General features: G+C 44.3%; 1 protein-coding gene and 1 long non-coding RNA gene across 2 annotated transcripts in view; both read right to left on the bottom strand.

Moving 5' to 3' along the window:
* The window catches only part of LOC142591213 (uncharacterized), a 162,762-nt gene extending 156,131 nt beyond the window's left edge, over positions 1 to 6,631 (bottom strand). Inside the window, exon 1 of the mRNA XM_075703574.1 lies at positions 6,543 to 6,631. The gene's annotated coding sequence lies outside the window, so the exon portion shown is untranslated. The remainder of the gene's footprint in view (positions 1 to 6,542) is intronic.
* Positions 6,632 to 9,145: 2,514 nt separating this feature from the next.
* On the bottom strand, positions 9,146 to 16,303 carry LOC142591212 (uncharacterized). Its single transcript, XR_012830391.1, has 3 exons — positions 16,192 to 16,303; positions 10,340 to 10,450; positions 9,146 to 9,255 (listed from the first exon to the last, which is right to left on the bottom strand). It is a non-coding gene; the product is annotated as an uncharacterized LOC142591212 (long non-coding RNA).
* Between the last annotated feature and the right edge of the window lie 347 nt (positions 16,304 to 16,650).

Here is a 16,650-nt window from a genome sequence, read left to right as displayed (position 1 = left end):
TCTCCACGCTGTGTTTTTATTATTGTTACCACATCAGTAACGTCATCCCATTGCCACCAAGCCACCATCTTCGTTCCATCGACGTCCATCTTTCTTCATCATTGTACTGTAATTATACTATCGCCATTCCATCGTGATAATGCCGCCCTTTTGAAGCTGTCATGGTCAGACAGTCGCATGCCCCCATCATCAGAACGTTGTCGTAATGCCATCGTGGTCGAGCCATCATCTTCACTCTATCTTCGTCATCAGACTCTCGTCATGCCGTGGTCGTCACGCCATCGTCATCATGCACGTTTCATCGTAGAGTCATCGTCACACCATTGTCGTCATACACTCGTCGTCATCCAGTTGTCAAGACACTCTCATGACATCCTCTTCATAGATTCCTCGTCATGCATTCATTGTCATACCGTAGTCGGAATGTCGTCGTGGTCGTTCTATGGTGATAATTGTAATTTCGTTACCAGACGTTGCTCATGCCATCGTCGCCATGTCATCGCCACCACACTGCCGTTTCAACATCGCCATCAATTCAGTGTCGTCACTTCATTGACATCATGCCATCATTGTAATATCACCTTCGTCCTTCCATGGACGCCGTTACTTGTTCCTCATTTTATCGTCATCATGCTATCCTCCTTCAGTCTGGATTTTGCCGCCGTCATCGTGCCATCGCCGTCATTGCGTCATTGTCACATAGAGGCTATTATGCATCCGTTGTCATAGATTCGCTGTCATGCAGTTTAGGCCCCGTCATCGTCGTTATTCCATCTTCTTTATTCAATTTTCGTCATACCGTCCTCGTCCCACATTAGTAATCTCATTGTCCTCATGTCATCGCCGTGGCGCGATCGTCGTTATACCATTGTCATTCCAATCAGCATCTTATTGTCATCATAGTATCATCGTTACACGCAATTTGTCGTTCCATCGATATCTTCCGTCTTCGTCAATTGCATACGTTGTCTTTGTCAATGCCGCACAGTCATCGTCATGCCTCAATGATCATAGGCGACTCTGGCAAGCGAGTGCCATAGCAGAGTGGGACACTACTGGTGTAGGTGGCATATGCCAAAACAGCCAAATTCTGAAAATTACAACTACACGTGATAAATAAACGTTACCTCAGGAATATCGTTTGTCACTTCATAGCTAGAATTCTATACGCATTACCATCGACATTCACCATAGGATAAGTTCTTAAATATTTTTTAACATAGCAGATTACCTCAGCAGCAGTTTGCTGAAGCAAACATCACTCGTCACTATTACAGAACAAGATGGATGGTCATGCTTTCATTTAAGTCAATATGTATAGCATACATAGCAAATTTGATGTCTATTTTTCTTCTTGTGTATATTTTAGGGCACTAAACATGTATATGTATTGTCAACCAAAAGAACAGTGAGCTAAGACATTTTCTATAACGCCGTTCCTCTGTGCTGCTAGACGCATTACACATCGTTCTGATCCATACTAGCACGTAGTTTCACAATTAGAGATATTGCTATTTATTTGCACGCTGCAGCCTAACTGTAGGCAACTACACTTAATATTTTTCTGCTGATTCCCTAGTTTATCTGTTTAGCGGATTACTACTTTTTTTCAACGAAGATGTTAAGGGCTAGTTCCCCTAGTTTTGCATCGTCAGTGTGTCGACGCAAAACTCGAGCCTTCTCCTCCGGCGACCGCGTCAGGCGCCACCTGCGTCGTGTCATCGAGTACGCCGAGTGATCGACGCGGTAGTACTTGAATAAAATGCCATTACGTGGGCCGATCACAAGGATAGCGCAATGCGAGGGCGACCCACGGCAGTGAAACAGGCATTAGGCACTCCCCATTGGGCTGTTAAAGAGACACTAAAGGCAAATACTAAGTGAAGTTAAAAGTGTACGTAGATTAGTGCTCGAGAATCTCTAAGGCGTCAATATTATCGCGACCAGAACCTTAATAATCGAGCAATCGAGGTAAATGCAGGACGTAATTAGAAACTCCCCTGGGACATTCAAGCACTTGCCCGATGACAAAAGCCCTCCTGAGTTAAATTCTGTCACTAGTAGTCAACTACGCGTTGCAAAAAACATGTTCGTATTGCGCTATAATGCAATAAAATGCTACTTGTCCAGTTCCATTTCATGTTTAGAAGAAAGAAGTCATTGAAATTACCTTTGACAGCGACGCGGACGGTCGAGAGGTGTTCTTTTCGCTCGACTCTGCGCCGCCCATGCTTTCGCGTTTAAGTAGTTTCCGGATCGCGTAGTGCTGTGCTGATTTTCCTGGCTTGCGAAACTAGCACGTAGCAGAGACAGATAATTAAATTTCCATGTGATGCCGTGGGATGCCCGGGTGGTGTACGACATTTGACCAATAAGAAACTGCAGCGGCGAATCCAGCGCTCACTCTTGGTTCGCTGCTCCTGCCTGTCGGGCGCCGTTTCGCTCGCTGATGGCAGCAAAAGGCGTTGATGACGTATGCAGCATCAACGGCGTGTGTGATGGCGTTTGCAACGCCGGGTGGGGTGGCGGGAGAGCTGAATTTTGAAAAGGGTATTCGGACCCTTCAGATGCAATTTTCTTGTAAACTTAGGGTTTTCTTGGCAGAAAACAAGCGTTGCGAGGTTTCTGGAATGGTATTTAAAGAGCCCACGTCGACTTAGTATATGCCTTTGGTGTCCCTTTAAGTACGAGGTCCTGGGATCGAATCCAGGTCACGGCGGCCGCATTTTGTGGGGGCGAAATGTGAAAACAGCCGTGTACTTAGATTTCGGTACACGGTAAAGAACCCCGGGTGGTCCAAATTTTAGGAGTCCCCTGCTACGGCATGCCTCAAAATCAGATCTTGGTTTTGGCACGTCAAACCCTATAATTCTTAACTTTACAAATGCCAGTTAGTTCAGAGTTCCCCAAAATCTCGCACATTTCTATTTCCACATGAAATCTCATGGCGATACCCAGATCAACCGATATGAAACAACAAGAACTTGCGAACGCCATTTTGCCACTTTGTTCCTTTGTGCCAAAGGCACAGGCAGCGACGAAATAATGCGCTAACTGCAAGTGCGTGCCAAACTGCATGCTTGCATGCTTTAACGAAGCAAGTGCCTTCTGTCCAGACATACCATTGCGCATGCGCCTCCTTTCATATTCGTTTGCGTGATCGCACGGCCGCCTTTCGCCAGCTGGCTTGAATATTGCGATGGCAGGCTGGCAAAAAGTGGGCGTATGTCCAGGCGGACGACCATGAAAGTACATGCATGCGTAATTCCTTCTGCCGACAGAAAACACTTGTTTGGCTTGCTACGATAAAGGTTACGATAATGCACTTCGGTACGCGTTCGTAGATTCCGTATTATTTTGTCCCAACATGTATATCGGAGAACGCGAGACATGGTACCATCAAGGTCGATATTATTGTCAGATTGCTTAGGCGATAGTTGGCGTCCGATATTGCCAACCGCTACATGTACAGTGTATCATTTCTGTTCATTGATAGCCGAAAGTAGAAGAAAAAGCGCTGCCCCGAGAACTCAACACAAAGCGACATTTAGTTCTCTTAGGCCACATGCCACATCTTATGCCTCTTATGCTCTTGTTCATTAATCATGAGAGTAAGGTCAAAAACACAGCTCAGTGTTCACCGCCCACTTTATGTTATCTACAGATGGATGCGTGCGGAAAATTTCAGCAATTGTGTGCGCGGCTCTAGACAGTTGTGATCCTCTGTCCCGCTTGAGGCAACAAGATCAATTAAAACTCAAGTATATTAAACTAAATTGCACCTGTGACACATTTAGAGACCAGCTGCCGCAGAATTTCGTTTTGGTTAGGTTGGTTGTAAATGAGTTGAATATATTGTCGCAAGCCTTCAGAATTACTCGTGGCGGTTTAATAAACTACAGAGCAGTTGGCTCCTGAAAGAGCTTGGTTTGCTACTGCATACAAGCGTTTTATTTTTATATGCATATTTTATGTTTCTTTTTACACGCAAAGTACAACTCTTTTCTTTGGTACAGGGTAATCATTGTTTGGTTTACTATTCATTGATTTGGATTTGGATTTGGATTTGGATTTGGATTTGTATGAAAGCATCTAACCCTACAGCTAGAATAGAACTGGCAGAACTTTCGAAGTTAATCAACAAGCGTAAGACAGCTGACATAAGGAAGTATAATATGGATAGAATTGAACATGCTCTCAGGAGCGGAGGAAGCCTAAAAACAGTGAAGAAGAAACTAGGAATTGGCAAGAATCAGATGTATGCGTTAAGAGACAAAGCCGGCAATATCATTACTAATATGGATGAGATAGTTCAAGTGGCTGAGGAGTTCTATAGAGATTTATACAGTACCAGTGGCACCCACGACGATAATGGAAGAGAAAATAGTCTAGAGGAATTCGAAATGCCGAAAGTAACGCCGGAAGAAGTAAAGAAAGCCTTAGGAGATATGCAAAGGGGGAAGGCAGCTGGGGAGGATCAGGTAACAGCAGATTTGTTGAAGGATGGTGGACAGATTGTTCTAGAGAAACTGGCCACCCTGTATACGCAATGCCTCATGACCTCGAGCGTACCGGAATCTTGGAAGAACGCTAACATAATCCTAATCCATAAGAAAGGGGACGCCAAAGACTTGAAAAATTATAGACCGATCAGCTTACTGTCCGTTGCCTACAAAGTATTTACTAAGGTAATTGCAAATAGAATCAGGAACACCTTAGACTTCTGTCAACCAAAGGACCAGGCAGGATTCCGTAAAGGCTACTCAGCAATAGACCATATTCACACTATCAATCAAGTGATAGAGAAATGTGCAGAATATAACCAACCCTTATATATAGCTTTCATTGATTACGAGAAAGCGTTTGATTCAGTCGAAACCTCAGCAGTCATGGAGGCATTACGGAATCAGGGTGTAGATGAGCCATATGTAAAAATACTGGAAGATATCTATAGCGGCTCCACAGCCACCGTAGTCCTCCATAAAGCAAGCAACAAAATCCCAATAAAGAAAGGCGTCAGGCAGGGAGATACGATATCTCCAATGCTATTCACAGCGTGTTTACAGGAGGTATTCAGAGACCTGGATTGGGAAGAATTGGGGATAAAAGTTAATGGAGAATACCTTAGTAACTTGCGATTCGCTGATGATATTGCCTTGCTTAGTAACTCAGGGGACCAATTGCAATGCATGCTCACTGACCTGGAGAGGCAAAGCAGAAGAGTGGGTCTAAAAATTAATATGCAGAAAACTAAAGTAATGCTTAACAGTCTCGGGAGAGAACAGCAATTTACAATAGGCAGCGAGGCACTGGAAGTCGTAAGGGAATACATCTACTTAGGGCAGGTAGTGACGGCGGATCCGGATCATGAGACGGAAATAATCAGAAGAATAAGAATGGGCTGGAGTGCGTTTGGCAGGCATTCCCAAATCATGAACAGCAGGTTGCCGTTATCCCTCAAGAGAAAAATATATAATAGCTGTGTCTTACCAGTACTCACCTACGGGGCAGAAACCTGGAGGCTTACGAAAAGGGTTCTACTCAAATTGAGGACGACACAACGAGCTATGGAAAGAAGAATGATAGGTGTAACGTTAAGGGATAAGAAAAGAGCAGATTGGGTGAGGGAACAAACGCGAGTTAATTACATCTTAGTTGAAATCAAGAAAAAGAAATGGACATGGGCAGGACATGTAATGAGGAGGGAAGATAACCGATGGTCATTAAAGGTTACGGACTGGATCCCAAGGGAAGGGAAGCGTAGCAGGGGGCGGCAGAAAGTTAGGTGGGCGGATGAGATTAAGAAGTTTGCAGGGACGGCATGGCCACAATTAGTACATGACCGGGGTTGTTGGAGAAGTATGGGAGAGGCCTTTGCCCTGCAGTGGGCGTAACCAGGCTGATGATGATGATGATGATGATGATGATGATGATGATTTGGATGCGCTTTCTCTTTATGTTGTGCCTTTTCAAATAATTTCACTTCGTGCATAATGTATTGCCGCAAAGGCGCTGTCGGTACCCTAATAAAGCAAATATGAAAACAAAATATACGGACAGGAAACTTGCCTAAAACGAATTTACAGGTATCCACAAGAATACCATTTGAGGACGGTTTTCACCCTATCGGATGCCTAAATTTCGTAGATATTTTACCACTTCACATCCTATCCGCTAGATCGTCAATCCCTTGTCTTTACAGTTATTTTTTAGTTTTCTTTCCTCCTCGCGTACCCATGATCAAGGCATCGTTCTCTTATTACACAATATAATAAAATAAATATTCGTCGCTGATATGTTCTTCCTGGCGCCCGAATGATTGTCCTTCTCCAAAGATGCCCTGTCAGCTTATAGACCAATACCTTTACGTTTTCTCCATGGTGCCTGGCAAGAATTTTCACACTGGCAGATTCGGGAGTAGTACATTTAGCGCGGTACATCAAGATTGCCAATTATTCTTTCTCTTTTATGAAACGCTCAAGGAAAAGTTCAATTCTTCAACACTAGGCAAAACTTTCGCCACCATATAAAACCTCACTCACCCAATTTCTTTCTGCAGGCAGATCGCTAGACGGAAAGGATGCTGTGCGGGCCCATTTATGGAGAATCGGATGCAGCTGGCAGCCCCCAAGTGTCGTCTAAAATATTCGTAGACGCATTTTCAGGAGAGTCATTTAGTAGCGGTGAACATTCAGCTGTGACATTTTCAACGCCTATTTATTTGATACGAATAAGATATTTGCCGTTGTTAAGCAAAGATACCCATTAGCAACAGCCGTCGTTTTAATCCTCATTCCCACTTATTAGCCGTTTTAATGGCCTCTTGTCGACCACCTGCTACTCATATATTCTTGCATGCTAATGCCGCAGAACAGGCTCGACAGATTGTTAGTAAAAAAAGAATTACGACAGAACTAATTTGACGATGACTGTCGACGGTAATACGATAAGCATTTCAGCAATATAGCGGCACCGTATTTCTGAAGTCTCATTTATTTACCATTTCTGATCGTCATTATGGGACTCTTGTTGCTTAGGCCTTATGCGACATACATCGTGCAGTCACACTTGCTTGTCGAGGTCGCCCATGAGCATGTCGGCTTATCGACTACTGTACAACGAAAAATTGCGCACACCTAAGCTCCTTTGAGTTGTGAATGCGAAAGCATTAATGTCCAATTGAACACCGCTGAGCAGACCGAGTTATACATGAACTACTCGCGGGCAAGAGAGCGCATTGAGGCCCTTGGTGCGTTTTGATTTGGCCTTACCGACATGCTGTTAGAACATGGCTAGGACAGCTGGTATACCCTCCAGGTAAACGGTAATTGCGTCAAGAGCGCCAGTTTCTCTCCTGGGGCCTGCTAGGCCAAACTCCAAGAGCAAAAAGAAAAGAAAATGATGCGTGCTTCTATGGCAACGGTTTCGTTGATGCGCGCTGGAGAAACGCCATCCCTCTTGTTGTCAGCTATGTGCTCGACGACCGCACGATTTTCTATGCAGGCGCCAATGGAAACCAACACCGCTTGGATTTATGTTTTTCAAGTTTTCCTTTCACATTTTGTTTTCAACACCCTTCGGCTTCTAATTTCCTTTTCTTGCAACATCTGTGAAACGCATCTGTGTGAAAACTGATCTTTTTGTGTTCATGATGTTCCAGCTAGCATGCCATGCCACGAGGTTATTTTGTTTCGGTAAAACATAACTGGGCAGAACAATGCGCTTTATTCACTGTTCTTATTAGCAAACTTTGCAAGGCATTCAATACAGAATACAATTATGTAGAGCTGAGTATCTCATTGTCCAGTACCAGTGGGCGCATTCTGCCCACTGTCCAAACAGTTATATGGGAACAATGAAACAATTAGCATGAGCAGCGGATTCACATTTTTTCGCATACCAGTAACAAAAATTTCTGTCTATTTCATACAGCGGGTGTGCTTGCTAGTCCAAACAACATGCTATACCTAGTAAAATGTCTGCATAGCTCGCCTTGTGCTAATGTGCATATCCAGCAAATTATATTGAAAATGTCTATAGTCTTTTTCATATGTGCTTTTGTTTCGAAACACAACACATAAGACCATTAGGGCCTGATTCATATCTGTAACATTGCGTACAAGGTATCAATACGAAATTCCTCGCCAGCATATGACCAGTGCTTCTTAAAATTTGTAATGCATTTCGTTTGTTCTATCGTCACGTAGGCATAAATTGCACAGTTCCAGGACAATAACAACAAAGGGCGCCGTTTTTTTTTCCTTGACCAACAGTACATGCAGAAGCCTGTGTCAATTGGCGGTTGATGGTTAGTAGAGGTTGGGCAAGGACAGAGTGCTGCACAAAGAAATCATTGAACGCGTAGCTTTGGGACATAGAGAAATATTTTCTAAAAGAGACCCACGTCGGCTGCATGCAATGCATCAGGGCAACCTGCTCAGAACAAGTCTCCTTTGAATGGTTTACAAGACCTTCCTTTAATGCGCTGAATGTACAATACGCACTTTCTTTCACAGAGCCCATATCCTCAGTTTCATGCGACTTTTCTCATTTCAAGTTTCATCATTGGCTGGAGGTCGTCCGTCATGAGAATTTCAGTGTCGACGCAATAAGGAGGCGATAACTGTTCAAGTTTTCTAGAACACTCGTTTCTGGCACAGCATGCGTTCTTTGCTTACTAAGATTATTCGTGAGTTCGTCGAGACTCCCCCCTCCCAATTTTGCCATATTAATGAAACCACTGAAGTGATGAGCGTTGAGTAGAATCAGTACCTGCGCAAGTTTACTGAAGTAAGCTCAAGAAGATTCGAGTATCACAAGATCCATGGATGGGAGCTATGCAATCTTCGAAGAGGAGGGTGCAAGTGTTGGAGGAATGAGTGTCTGCACAAAGAATACACACGATGTTGATGCAAATATTGCAATACGCCGAATATTTAGCAATGATAGGTTAATGAGGACACAGTCCTAAATCCTATGGGAATTACAAAAAGAATAAAACATCAGAAAAATTTTTCCTAATTTTCAAGCTTTTGGAGCTCTTTTTGCAGCGGGTTTTCTCTCACTCTGTTATTTGAGATCCAGGTTGAGGTCATTTATGTGCAGCATAACCCACGCATAGCAGAAGTATTGCAGAAATTCCCATACGACATTTATTAGAGCAAACGATCTCTTGATGAAACGATGAGTTGATGACGCCCGCAATCTCTGGTGAGTATGTTTTTCACTTTTGGCCTCGCTGCGGCAGTGTAGAACCTGTAATGACAGATACGTCATCAGAACATCTTGTCAGGTTAGTAGGCAAATTTACACCGAAGTTGCAGGTTGTGTCATGGGACACTACGCACATCCACACAGGACATACGCAGCGCCGCATCTATGCTTGAGTGTCGTATTGCACTGTAAAGTAAATTCCAATGGCAACACATGCGTGCCATATGACATCGCTTCATGTTCCCGGAAACACGACATGAAAAGCCTGTTCATTAATAAAATATTAGTGCATGTGACAAAAAACGGCACTGTTTTCATAGACTATCAGTACATTTCATTCATGAAGATTAGTTCTGATTATATTAGTTGCAGGATTTGCAGGATACATACGCCTCGAAAATTTAATAAACAAAGTTCCAAGTTTAAGTGCTGCTATATTCTCATGTAAGACGTTAAACATTGCTGGTTTCTCAATAGCTGGCTGAGAATACTAGGCGTCAGCTTTTAGAGCTAGTTTTCTTGATCGATGGAAGCTTTGATTCATCTTGTTAAGGATTAGGCAGTTGAGCGTTTTATTTACTTTCGCTTGATTTTTCTGCAAGGTACCCATAAGAGTAAAGCCAAACTATTGAAAGACTGGCAAACCTAACTTCCCATAGTTTAAAGCTGCTAGGGAACTGAACATTGGAATTATTGCTTCCGAGGAATTTCTGGTATAAAGTAGCAAACCAAGCTTAGCGAGAAGACGGCAGCGCGGTGCAAGAACTGGCTTCGTCAGGTCGTATGCCGCCGCGCCAAGCGAGGCACGACATTTTACGAACGTGAATTCGCTAATTGTCAGCGAGAACTGTTCGGCTCTTTAGCTTAGCCTATAATGGGAAACATCGCCCACCAAAGACGAGCAAGCGATATGCAAAACTGTCAAGCACGTGGTTTCTTGGCGCACAGGGTGCAAATTTCGCTGCGTAACGTCACAGGCCACCCTGCGCCCTAGCAAACGACGAGGAAAAGACAGCGCTGGCATTACTCATGACACTTGCGAGGTTTCCCAAGAAGTGTTTTTTGTACGAACATTATTAACTACAGAAGCGCAGATCGGCAAACTCTAATAACTTGTTTTCCTTACCTTTATAAATCAGGGACCACTCTTTCCCTCCAATAGTCGGCACAGTCCGCCACGGCAGGGACGGCGCAGTCCATTCCTCTGAAGGGGTCGCAGCTAAGGCCGTAGCCGTAACTAATGAAGAGGCCAAATACAAAATCACATTTTATTTCGTCACCTAATTGTATAACTTCACTTTATTGTTATGTACGCCGAAAACATAGAGCCACGTGTGCGAAAGTTATTGAATTTTCCTTTGGCTACCAGTGTCATTGGGCGGCTTTATTGTCAATACCGAAACCAGCCCCACTGTCCACGTATTATTTTGAAGGCAGGCGAGAGATGGGCGCGGACAAGGAATGCGCCCATAACACAAACACAGAACACAGGCTTTCGATAGGAAGGGTGACGTGGCGTCGTGGCGATGCCCTCTCCCCTGACGCAATAGCTGGCTTGCTGGCGCTGCAGAAGGTGCATGGTTCGCCGCTCTGCTCTGCAGAGGCGCGTTCGTGACTGGACGTCGCAGCCAATGGCAACGTAATTTCAGGTGTCGCTTGGCAGCTACAGATGACTGGCGCCGGCTGTTTCGCTGAGTGGGCGTTTGACGCTTTTGCACCGAAAAAGAAATGAGGCTGTGGAAAGCCGAAGGTGGTATAATAACCATGACATAATGACAATGAGTTGTCGATTCTTGAATGACGACGATCATATAATCGCACCCGCTGTGGTTGCTCAGTGGCTATGGTGTTGGACTGCTGAGCACGAGGTCGCGGGATCGAATCTCGGCCACGGCGGCCGCAATTTGATGGGGGCGGAACCACCGTGTACTTAGATTTAGGGGCACGTTAAAGAACCCCAGGTGGTGGAAATTTCCGGAGTCCTGCACTACGGCATGCCTCATAATCAGTAAGTTGTTTTGGCACGTAAAAACCTAAAACTTAATTTTTTTTAAATCACGTAATCACGACAGCGTGACGACAACACGATGATAAAGAGAAACGACGAGTGAATTGTGACGTGACGACGACAATATGACGAAACCTGATGACGAAGCTTGAATTGACACAATGGCGCGACCATGATGTCATGATGAAGGTGGTGTGAAAACGGATGCATCCAGTGAGGACCGCATGATAACGATCAAATGCCAAAAAAAGGAAAGATATCGATGAAATTTCGAAGTCGCTATGACAATCACGGTATGACCACTATCGTATGACGTTACTGAAGTGATCAAAACAACAATACGACCTAGACATGATATGGCAAGAACCATCTGACGAGGACTGTGTTACGACGAAGGCGTGAGGACGAATGCATGACGATAGTTAGATGTGGAAGCTAGAATGATGACAATGGAATGACCACACCAGCATTACGATGGAGGTATGACAAGGAATGGATGACGACGACTCAGTAAAGACGATCATATGGCAACTGTATGGCCACAGTTGGAAGACGATGAGTCCATTGTGACAGTCGTGTGTTTGCACAAAGTTGTTCAGAAACCACTGTGTTGCCTTTGGGTGCAGCAATAACTACAGTGCGGATAAAGTGCTCTTGGCTGTACAAAGGTGCAACGTGGATTAGCTGTGGCGTGTATGCATGTCGTTACTACTTTGGCTGTATCGGTTTCCAGTAGATAAAGGGCAGCAGTGTCAGTCGATTGCTAGCGCGAATTGTGAAACCTTCTCACTATCTGCTTACCTGGCGTGGAAATGAGCACAGGAGTGCTCATGTGCGGGCCACGACTGCATCCCCGAGACATCCAAGTGCCAGTCATTATAGAATATTTGTATCAGCTACCGGCATAGTTCCCGTACATTTCAAGTATACTATGTCAAGCCTGTCTTGGCCTCCGATATGATGGCATATATCCAAATTGATAAATATACCACACCATGTCTGGTGTTTTATATCGTTCGCACCAGAGCGCTTTTTTCAGAGGGAGGCCAAAAGTTGAAAAACAAATGTATACAATCATGAGGAACAATACTTGCACAAAGTATTGAATAAGCAAGTATGGAGACAGCTACTCCATGTCACTAGAAAGTGTTCCTCTTTGTCATGCAATCATAATCAGCGTTGGCTGACGCAAGTCTCATTTTTTGTTATTTTGTAAGTATTTTTTAATGTTATGACAATGGGAAAATGGTCACTTCGGCATTGAATCTTCATGATATTCCATTCCAAGTACGCGCGAGCGTACTTGATGCGACAGTTATATCTGGAGAAGAAAATGTTCTGTCTGCGAAGCTGTAGAACTTAGTCTCTTTCTTATGTAGTAAGCATGTACCTGTGGGGAAAAGGACCATGGAAAGAAAAAAAAAACAAGGGGAGCTGGCCTGTAGAAGGAACAAAGCGCTGTCAAATTAGCTCCATTGCTTCTTCTGGCCAGCTCGGCTTGCTTTTTTTTTCTTTCCATGTTGCTCTGTGCCAGTTTTAGAATGCGATACCAACTCGCCTAATCCTCAACCCTAGGGAAAAGGAAAATTAGTAAGCACCCTCTCGCATCACAACGAACATCTCCCGAAAGGCTGTTATGTGCATTTAAATCTCCTACTACAATATAAACACCGGGAAAGCTCCTGTGACAAAGCTCTGTTAATGTGTTCTGAACGTTGATAGGTGGGATGCATGCACAAATAATCAATGGTGATCAGCTAATCAAACACTGCTCTGACTGCAACTGCCTCAAAGGGCGTTTGCAGCGGTAAATGCTTGCAGGCGACAGCCGTTCCTACTACTATGGCCAGATCACCCGACGAGGCGAGAGAGTTGTTGCTGTTTTTGCGGTAAATGGCATATCACGGCATAAAGCCTTTGTGTGTAGGACTGGCATGTCTCTTCAACACACAGCACCCTTGGATTAAGCTTATGTACGAGTTGCTTAATGTCATCAAGAATGTGAAGTGATCTGTGTATCTATGCTGGAATTGCTTTGCGCTGTGCTTCTAAGAGAGCTGAATTACCGTAGTTCACGAGACCTATCCTGGGTGCCATGATATGTGACGTGTCTTTTGTGGCAGCGTGCATTAGAGAGCTGCACCATTTCTTGGGCGCCTGAGGTGCCAGAGAACTGTTGGTTGGATCCATCGCCTCTTCAAAAGCGCGGGATGCTGTCCGATCAACAGGCGCACTCGCGGGTTTTTGAGGTCTGTCTGCACGGGCAGTGGCTCTAAGGTCAGTACGCACGGGGATTTGTTAACTTTAATTGCTTGGCAGGTGGCGGAAAAGCACTGGCTGCTCCTGCCAGGGGGTTTGATGGCGTAAGATCTGCACACTCTGTGTGACTCGGGCGGCCGCCGAAAGGGGTGGCACTCTGTCCGGTGCATCACAGCAGTGTAACTGATTGTGATGGACAGAAAGACGCTTGCGCGGTTCATGGAAGGAAATGCTTAGTTTTACATCGAATTATATTATTTGTTTCTCTTTCTTCGCAAAGAAGCGAGGTGATTTCCGTCACACTTGGTTGGCAGAGTGGACACGGATGTGGAGCCCTGTAATAAATTTTACACATGCAGCGCGCCCTCGGCAGCTTCGCGCCCCACGCCCAAAACGCTCGATGCTTGACGCATCCGCGCTGATTGGGAATGTACGGTCTTTGCTGGAGCTTAGAATATAAAATTTGGATTGACCCAGAGAAGGTGCTTTTTCCAAATATATTGATTACATGTTGCTTTGGAATTTCTTTATTGTCCGGCTTGTGCTGCTCTCGCCATTCATCCAACAGCTGGTTTTCTATACGATCAAGTTGGTCGTCATCCAATAATATGGAAGCAGCAACACTAGCGAACTCCTGACAGATGACCGTTCATCTTGTCAATATACAAACACGTCGTCTGTTATTGGCATCGGGTGCAGACTAATTTTGCAAGCAACATCTATTCAAACAAGGCAAATGAAATGCTGAAGTGCGCTCATAATTCTATAAGCACAGGTGCAAAAACATGGCGCTCTAGCAGTGTGATAAAATCATTTTAACAAGAGACCTCAGAGGAATCCCCTGACAAAACGAAGCAAGCAGAGAGGCCATCCAATTTATATTAGCATATAACTTCTACAATTAGTCGCAAATCTCCGGGACCAGTGAAATAGTATAGTGAGAAGCTCTAGACAGAAGCAATTTTAATTTGTCTCAAATCCTCAAGACATGTCGAAGAAAGCCGCACGAAGTTCGCTGTATACGGTTTCCCTGCAGCAATGTTTTCACAATTATCGATGCCATGCGCAGGCGGCGGATCAGATAAGCAGAAAATGCCCATTCCCGTAAGAAAGCGCACCTTACGCTCGGTAAAGAAAATGAAACAGATGCAAGGCAACTGTTCGCTGTAGAGCAGACGTATTATCTGTTAGGGCTTACCGAAGTGGCACGAATAGCAAATGGAATCTTTTGCGCAATAGTTGATCTAGCGTTGATAGTGTATAACCACGCACATCGGTTAAAAATAACTCCTTATTACTTCTGCTTACCTCCATGACCGAGGCCCTTGCCTACATATAAATGTCGCCAAACAAATATGCAGATTATGTAGGTGGGAATAATTTACTTTGTTTTAACAAGTTTTGTGCAGCCTTCAGAAGATGCGTACCAAAGCCTTGAGGTACGGCTGCGGCAATTGCATGCCATGGAAGAACACAATCTTGCATACCAAGAGATCCTGTGGGGCCTCAGGGTGAGATGGACCGTGTACAGAGCGGACGTTATGCAACAGAGTTAATCCTGACTTTGAAGGCAACTGCAGCAGTAAGATGGCGGGTACGTAAAATGCGTATACAATCAAGCGGCATTGCCAGACATCGAGCATGACTTACAAGCGGTTCGAGGAATGTGTCGGCGAGATGCTCAGCAAATGAGTAACCTGCCAAGAGGTCGAGGAAGGGGCGCTACTCTCTAGATAATGCAAGTTAAAATGTGCCATGTGCAATGCTGCTTTGAAGGGTTCGAGCTTTCAGAATGATGGGTTCCATAACTGACTTGGGAACAGTATCAACTTCAATTTGCTGCCAACTGTGCACATAGGGTACCTCTCTACCTACGTCAGAATCAAGTATTAGTTCAACGATTCCCTCCCCAGAATTACAGGAATGAAAAATCACAGTGCACTGCTTACTTCAGCAAAAAACTTCGATTTCAGTGCAGCAAATATGCAGCGCCAGTGTTTTTATGAGCTTGTAGCAGGGATCAGCTGTAAAACTACAATGGTTGCCTTGCTTAAGTTCCTTAAATACTGCAGTTTCTCACTTGCTCAGACAGTTAAATGACTTAATGTTGCAGCAGATATCTGAGACAGCGGTCTTCGACTCCCGGCCAGCTGCTGTAACCTTTTGCACAAGTATGCCATCGACAGGTATAAAAGAGAAAAGTTATCAATGCACACATTGTGGTTGCATTCTATTGTATCACAGGTGCAGCATTAGAGGTAGGGTAGAAGAACAACTTACGAGAGAAACAATTGAAGTAGATATGGCAGACCTAGTAGCAGAGAACTTTGTCAATACGCTCCCCCCCTCCCTTAATGCATTACTAGACAAAGAAATTGCTTTTCTGCGCAATTTCAATAATGTTGTGCTGGTTTGTCTTTTTCAACCTGCAGAACAGGAGACTTCTTGGTGTTTTCTGTACCAGTGAATCAGTTTCGAAGTCAATGCCTTGTGTGTCTCGTTTCTAAGGTCATCTTTTGTCTAAATGCGATGTGATTTCACTAGTATTATAATATTCCATGCTCCGTGTTCTGTAGTGGCCACCTGTGTATATTCCTTGCAATACACAATATGCCAGGGAAACAGACTAAAAACATAGAGAGCACCTAATTTTGAGCGCCAGCATGGGTACTGCACACGACCCATGTTATTTAAATCCAATAAATACTCACTTGCTCAGACCGCTAGGCGCCTGAATATTGCAGTATGTCAGGGAAACAATTTTGGCCGGGACAACTGTGCTGTTCTGCTTGTTGGAATTGGAGCTTTTTTAAATGCTAACGCCCGAGTCAACCCAAACACAATATGGCTCAAGATTAGCCTGCTTTGGACCTCTAGCATTGAGAGTAAAGAGCAAGTGGTTTTCTCAGGGCCTATTGATACCAGCGATCTGACAGTCGCTATGCAGTCACATGAACTAGCAAGAGTAGACAATTAGAAATACCTATGACTACTGATGACAAATGGTAACATGTGTATGCGACAACATTGACACAAAATCTAATTAAAAGGTAAGCGAAGCGCAGTCTTAATAGAGCAGAGATCCTTAGTGGAATGACAAGCACAACGTCACGTATGGAGTGTAGGAACTTTCACTTGGAAGTTTGGTCATGTTTAAAATACAAAGTGGA

This window comes from Dermacentor variabilis, chromosome 8 (assembly GCF_050947875.1).
Source record: "Dermacentor variabilis isolate Ectoservices chromosome 8, ASM5094787v1, whole genome shotgun sequence".
In the NCBI taxonomy this organism is placed as follows: Eukaryota; Metazoa; Arthropoda; class Arachnida; order Ixodida; family Ixodidae; genus Dermacentor; species Dermacentor variabilis.
Note: the sequence above shows the minus strand (reverse complement) of the source record. Positions and strands in the feature narration are given on the sequence as shown.